Source organism: Muntiacus reevesi, chromosome 15 (assembly GCF_963930625.1).
Source record: "Muntiacus reevesi chromosome 15, mMunRee1.1, whole genome shotgun sequence".
In the NCBI taxonomy this organism is placed as follows: domain Eukaryota; kingdom Metazoa; phylum Chordata; class Mammalia; order Artiodactyla; family Cervidae; genus Muntiacus; species Muntiacus reevesi.
Window position 1 is genome coordinate 62,550,572 of NC_089263.1, and position 7,671 is coordinate 62,558,242.

Consider the following 7,671-nt stretch of genomic DNA (forward strand, 5'->3'; position numbering starts at 1 on the left):
GCATTTCACTTGTTAAAACAGGTGAAACGAGAAATAAGTCTCAGCGTCTAGGGGGCCTGAGATGGGGTGACATTGATCTCTTGAGAGGCCTTCCCTGGGGACCCTCCCGATCCAGGGCCTGGCTGGAACAGGCGCGCAGGAGCCGGCACGTAACGGCTGAGCACCTCTAGGTACCGCTTTGCACAGACTCCCTAAAAGCATCTTAACAGCGACACTCTGAAGAAGACCTGGTTATAATTCCCATTTTGCAGGTGGGAAGACCGAGGCTCCATTGCCCAGCTAGCAAGAGGCAGAGTCGGGATCCCACCCCAGGCTGTCAGACTCCCAGGGGTGGGCTTCCCTGCATTTCCTACCCTGTCTAGTGTACCTGAACATCACCCCCATCACGTCCAAGTGACCACAAGCTGGGCTACTCTAGCCCCCGTCTCAGGGCTGGCACTTCCTGTCCAAAATACGGACCACACTCCCCAAGACTTCATTTCTACAAGCTTCCAGAACCAGCCCTTGGAGGAGTCAAAGGAAAAGGAAGGTAAATGCCCGCAACCCCTGGGGGCCCCCAGATAGCGTGGCTCCGCCGCACCCTTGACACTGGTCCAGATCAGCCTGCACCGTGACCCCCAGGCGCCCTGCACTAGGGTTATACCACATATAGACGTGGGTAAGGGGGAGTTTCCATCCACCTCTCCAAACCTGGGGGGGGCCACTGAGCGGCACCGTGAGCGTGCACTGCTTCCGCCTCCGCCACTGGCGAATGAAGTGGTCCCCGGATCTCCTCGGATGAACGAAAGCCGCCCCGGCCTCAAGACTCCAGCGGGGTCCTGGGTGGGCCTCAGGGAAAGCCGGGTGTGGGGACAAGATGAAACAAGGGCCTCCGCTTTCGGAAGCCCCCAGCACATCCACACAAGCTCGGGATGAAAATCTCAAGGCACGGGTAGTTATCATTTCCCCAGACCTCGGTTTTCCTCCTCTGTGAAATGGGGTGGTATGCCTGCCTCACTGCCTGGGTTTGGATAGAAGGTGTCTGTCAGAGGGCCAAGACTCAATGAATGGTGGTTGGTGGTGATAGCTTTAGATAAAAGTATCTAGGTGATATTTCTAATCTAGAATAGGGACCTCTTTGGAGGTCCAGTGGTTAAAATTCCACGCTTCCTATGCAATGGGCATGGATTCCATCCCCGGTCAGGGAACTAAGATCCCACATGCCAATAAATAAAGACATAAAATAAAATTATTTAAAATAAAGAAATATCTAGAATAGTAAACGAATAAATAGAATCCTGGGTTGGTCACGCAATCTTTTGCCACCACTAACATCAGTGCGATGAGCTCCTTCCTCCCCTAGACTGTGTTTCCATCTGTGCAAGGGGTGGGCACACATCCTGAGCGCTGACATCCCCTTCCCCTGCCCAGATCTGCTGCTCCAGGGGCCTCAGGGAGCCTCTCAGCTGGAAACATGTGCTCTTGGTTTCGAGCCTGTTGCGGGGGCCCGTCTCCAAGGCAGCTCCTAGAGAGCTGGGTGTCCTGGTTTAGGAGACAGGGCACCCCCAGGCGCTTGGGAGGAGGGCCACAGACCCGGACCTGGGGTCTCGGCCCGCAGAAAACCTTGCAGCTGCCCCCCAGTAGCAAACAGCACAGAGCCCCGGGGAGCAGGCCTCCTGCAGCAGGGCTTCCAGCCGTGAAGTGTGGGGGTTCAGGCCACCCGGGAAGCAGCAGAGGCGGAACTGGGGCCTCCCAGGGCCAGTCCTCTCGCCGTCAAGTCACCGCCGCCTGCAGGTTGCCCCTCCACTTACGAGCAGTGTGACCAAGCAAGCGCAGTTTTCTCCCTGGGTCTCAGTTTCCTGATTTGTAAGAAGCATCCTTCTATTTGTAAAGACGACATCCCTTATAGATGGAATCTAAAAAGAAATGATATCAACGAACTTACTCACAAAACCGCAACGGGCTCACAGACTTAAAGAACGAACTTCCGGTTGCCAAGGGGACGGATGGAGGGAGGGGATACTCAGGGAGTCTGGGATGGACATGTCCACACTGCTGTATTTAAGATGGATCACCAACGAGGACCGACTGCAGGGCACGGGGAACTCTGCTCAGTGTTATGTGGCAGCCTGGAGGGGAGGGGAGTTTAGGGCACAGTCAGGTCAGTTCAGTTCAGTTGCTCAGTCGGGTCTGACTCTCTGCACTCCAGGCCTCCCTGTCCATCACCAACTCCCGGAGCTTGCTCAGACTCGTGTCCATCGAGTCGGTGATGCCATCCGGCCATCTCATCCTCTGTCGCCCCCTTCTCCTCCCGCCATCTCCTAGGGGAGAATGGATACATGTATATGCGTGACTGCGTCCCTTTGCTGTCCGACTGAAACTGTCACAACATTCTTAATCGGCTATAGACCAATACAAAATAAAGTTTAAAATATATATATGCATATCTTATTTGTAAAAAAATAATATTTTCTTTGTTAAAATATAGTAAAAGTAGCACCTACACCAGCGGGTCCTGGTGCTGGAGCTGATGAAGCAAGACGGGCGTGACCGCGCCCAGACTCAGCGCCGGGAGCGGGTGTTGCTGTTTTGTGTGTCTTCAGGGTTACTGCTCACAGACAACCCCTCCCTCCACCCCGGAGAAGTCCCGTCTCTGCTCAGTGAGACCCGATCTGAACAATATGGCCCAGGTCTAAAAGCTTCCGGATTCCAGAAGTGTTTGCAATTGCCATGACACCTCTAGGAAATAAATCATCTACAGAAGGAGTCTTTCTCTATTTTTTTTTTATCGCCTTTCATTTTTTAGATATTGCACAGGCCACTTGAGAAAGAAAAGCAGCCGGCGGGTATCAGCAAATAATTCCTCGAGTTATAAATAGTCTAGATGCCTGAGCAGAAGGAGGCTCCGAGAGAAATGCATTCAAGCCCCTCATCCATGAGCCAAGGAGGGGGGTCGCCCACATACCAGGAGGTGACCCCGGTTCCCAGGCCCCCGCTCACGGCTCTGCATGCCTGAAGCCCTTCATGGCCAACAGCACTCAGGGTAAACCACCCACAGGTGGGATTTTCTAAAGCTGCAGGGCAGGAGGGAGGCAGAGAAGTCACCCAGGGGCTGCGTCCATTTGAAGGGCCAGCACGTGGCCAGCTTCATGGGAGTGGAGGTGACATTCCCGGAATTCGGGAAGGGGCCACCATGGGGGAGTTTTCTCTCCCCTCACTGGTGGAGTGTAAGGGGCCTTTTCTAAGAATTTGAAAAAGGACAGATACACGTGTAAGAATAATGGAAGCACTTTGTTGTACACCAGCAATTAACAGAACATTCTTTATCAAGCATGCTCTGACATAAATTTTTTTTTTCAAAACAGAGCTTTTCTTTCCACACCAGCTTTGCTCCCACGGCCCTGACATGCCGTCTTCATGGAGACCGGCGCTGCTGCGCCGCGCTCGGCCACTCAGCCTTGTCCAACTCTCCGCGACCCCATGGACTGTAGCCTGCCAGGCTCCTCGGTCCATGCGGACTTTCTGGGCAAGAATACTGGAGTGGGTTGCCATTTTCTCTTCCAGGGGATCTTCCCAACCCAGGAATGGAACCCGAGTCTCTTGCATCTCCTGCATTGGGAGATGGGTTCTTTACCACTTGATTGTGAAGATAAGTACCTCCCATCAATACACAGATAAGCCTGGGAGTCTGGGAGGCTCCTAGACCCTGGTTCATATAGCCAGAAGGGGAGAATCTAAGAAAAGAACTGGGGCGCACACCCTGAGGGCAGGAAGGTGGGCGCAAAGCCCACCCCAGGGACCAGTTCCTGGCTGCGGGACGTTTCTCTGTCCGTCCACACTCGCCTCCTTGGAGACTGCTCAGGGTCAGCCTGATCCTGCCTGGTTTCTTCTGGGCGCCTGTGCCTGGCCCGGCACTGGGTGTCAGCCTCTGGCAGAGTCAGTTTCCCTTAGACGGGGTGCAGACTCCTCAGTCAGAGCAGTCTTCCCCTGGAGCCCAGGAGGGACAGCGTCATAGGTGGCTTCACCCCATGGGATGGTCACAGGGTGCACCTCTTGCAGAGAAGGGAGACGGAGGGCAAGAAATGGGGCTACAGTTTGTGAGTCGGGAGACATTCAGGGGGCAGGAGATGGGGGCATAGCTGAGTTGTTCAGATATAAATTCAAATCTCTGCCCCACCTGCAAATCGAAACTACAACTCACACCAGTCAGAAGGGCCATCATACAAAGTCTACAGATGACAAAGGCTGGAGCAGGTGTGGAGGAAAAGGAACCCACCCACGCTCTTGGTGGGAAGGTAAATTGGTGCAGCCACCGTGGAGAACAGTACGGAGCGTCCTTAAAAAAACTAAACATAGAATTACCATAGGATCTGGCAATCCCACTCCTGGGCGTATATCCAGAGAAAACTCTAATTTGAAAAGGTACGTGCACCCCAATTTTCATAGCAGCACTGTTTACAGTAGCCAAGACAGGAGAGCAACCTAAACGTCTATCACCAGATGAACGAGTAAAGTAGACGTGGTCTGTACATACAGTGGAATACTTTGTCGTTTAGTTGCTTCAGTCCTGTCCGACTCTTTGCAACCCATGGACCGTAGCCTGCCAGTCTCCTCTGTCCGTGGGATTTTCCAGGCAAGAACGCTGGTGCAGGCTGCCATTTCCTTCTCTGGCAGGTATTCCTCGTCCAGGGATTGGACCCCTATCTCCTGCACTGCCAGGTGGATTCTTTACCACTGAACCACCAGCAAGGCCCCACGGTGGAATACCACTCAGCCACGAAAAAGAATGAAACAGTGCCATCTGCGGCACCATGGATGGACGTAGAGATAATCACGCGAAGTGAAGTGAGTCACAGAGAGAAAGGCAAATCTCAACGGCATCACTTGCATGTGATATAAGTATGATACAACCTAAATATGACACAAATGAACTTATTTGCAAAGCAGAAATGGACTCACAGACCTAGAAAACAGATGTATGGTTACCAGGGTAAAAAGAGGTGGGGAGGGATAAATTAGGAGTTTGGGATTAGCAGATGCAAATTATTACATATAAAACGGATAAACACAAGGACCTGCTGCATAGCAGAGGGAATTATGCTTGATATCTTGTGCAGATGTGTTAAGTCGCTTCAGTCGTGTCCGACTCTGTGCGACCTTATAGATTGTAGCCCATCAGGCTCCTCTGTCCATGGGATTCTGCAGGCAAGAATATTGGAGGGGGTTGCCACGCCCTCCTCCAGGGGATCTTCCCAACACAGGGGTCAAACCTGTGTCACTTATGCCTCCTGTATGGACAGGCAGGTTCTTTACCACTAGCATCACCTGAGAAGCCCCGATTTCCTGTAATAAACCATAAAAAAAATCTATGCTCCGATTCCGTGACTCTGTGACCTTGGGCAAGTGACTTAACCTCTCTGTTATTTGGTTTCTTCTCTGAAAAGTAGGACTGAAAGTGGCACCTCACTCAAGTGACTGCGGGTGTTCCCGGTACACACAGCTCATGTGGCCAAGCTCACTAAAGGTCGTTAGCTATTACCGTGGTGGGCGGCCTGCCTTGGCCGCTTAGAGAGATGTCCCAGTGTCTAAATGGGGCTTGATCATAACCCACTAGAAGGTTCATTCTGGCCGCAGTCGGTAGGGCATGGTGGGTATCCGGCAACTGTACAGAGGGCTGAGCGCCTTGCTGTAGCCTGGAAGTTTGGGGAAACTGAGTCGGGGGAGCCAGGGCTCCAAGACAGCGATGAGAAATAGGGCGGTGGTTTACAGGGTCCCCGAGGAGAGAGGATCCCCAGGACCCAGTACACGGGGGATCGGTCAGATGTCTTGGACTGAGGGCACCATTAGGGTGGGACGGCAGGGACCCAGGTCCTCCCAGAGCTGGAGCTGATGGCAGAGGCCACCCCCATCCCAGTCCCAAACGTACCCCATCCTCCTCTGTGGCCTGGGAGGGGTGGGAGCACTGACTGGGTCCTCCTGGCAGCGTCCAGCATGGCTTCTTGCTTCCAAGAAGCTCAGAAACACTCCCGGCACAGGGTGCAGAGGACTCTGGTTACTCAGACGTGGGTGGAGCTGAGATCTGCGCCTTCAGAGCCTTGAAGAGCGTCTCTGTTGAGTGTGGAGCTGCCCTGCTGGAGCGGGCTGTGAGGGTGCTGTGTCCCCGGAGGATTCGGAGACCTGGACCCCTCAGGTGCATCTTCTCACTGCTGTGTACAAGACACACGCACACACAAGCAAGCACAGACGCACACGGGCAGGTGTGCACATGTGGGAGATTCTACCCAGAGACCCAGGCACACACCCTCGCACACACACCCTCGTGCACACACACGTACACGCCTACACACACAACCCCAGGCTTCCACACTCAGTTCCCTCCAAGGATGACGGGGCCACCTCTGCAGGCTCAGCGATGCACTGTGACCCTGGCTGGAGCCATTCCCACAGAACACAGGCCGCCCCCCGGGGCTGTAGGAAGCTGAGACCCTGAGACCCTGGAGCCCCATTTCCTAACGTCACCACGAAATCTAATTTCTCACACAGACATCCCGCCTGGCATTTTCCCTGCCGTGTCACTGAGTCTGCCTATGTTTCTCTATCCTGAACCTCATAAACAACTCCCTGATTCCTGCTCCCTGTCCTGGCATTTACTCCTGGAAGAAGTCTGCCCTGAATCAGGAGCTCAGGACTCAATGGGCAGGGGGAGTGTCTGCCCAGGCACCGCATCCCTGCCCCTCACTCTCCCCTCCTCCCACTCCCTCCTCCCCAGCCTTCTAGAACAGGGCCTCGGGAGGAACTGGGTGAGGTTGCTGGGGCCTGAGCTGGCACGCAGAATCCTCACTGCCCCCTCTTTGAGAGTTGCTAGAGCCCAGGGTGTAGGGGACCACTGAACTACCAAGGAAACCCATGCCTTCCTTGCCTACAGGCAAAAGTGCTGGGCTTCCTTGGAAGAACGAGAGCCCAGCCTGAACACCTGCTTCCCCAAATCAGGAAATTCCACCATCCTGAATCTCCAACCATCCAAAATCCACCTGCTCATCCATCCATCCATCCACTCAGTCCAACAGTTCATGGTCTGTAGTGGGAAGACCCGGAGAAGGCAATGGCATCCCACTCCAGTACTCTTGCCTGGAAAATCCCATGAACAGAGGAGCCTGGTGGGCTGCAGTCCATGGGGTCGCTAAGAGTCAGACACACTGAGCGACTTCACTTTCACTTTCACTTTCATGCATTGGAGAAGGAAATGGCAACCCACTCCAGTGTTCTTGCCTGGAAAATCCCATGGACGGAGAAGCCTGGTGGACTGCAGTCCGTGGGGTCGCTAAGAGTCAGACACACTGAGCGACTTCACTTTCACTTTCACTTTCATGCATTGGAGAAGGAAATGGCAACCCACTCCAGTGTTCTTGCCTGGAAAATCCCATGGATGGAGGAGCCTGGTGGGCTGCCGTCTATGGGGTCACAAGGAGTCGGACACGACTGAAGCGACTTAGCAGCAGCAGCAGCAGTGGGGAAGACCATCAATTCAACAGTTATTTCAGTGACCTCTCAGTGTGAGCTGAGCCCTGGGACGGAAATCATTAACAAGATCAAGCTTTCCACATCACCCAGCCTCTCTGTCTCCCTGAGCATAAATAATCCAGAGCCCCGGAGAAGGGTGGGCTGCAGCTCTATTAGGCCTGTGGGTTTCAG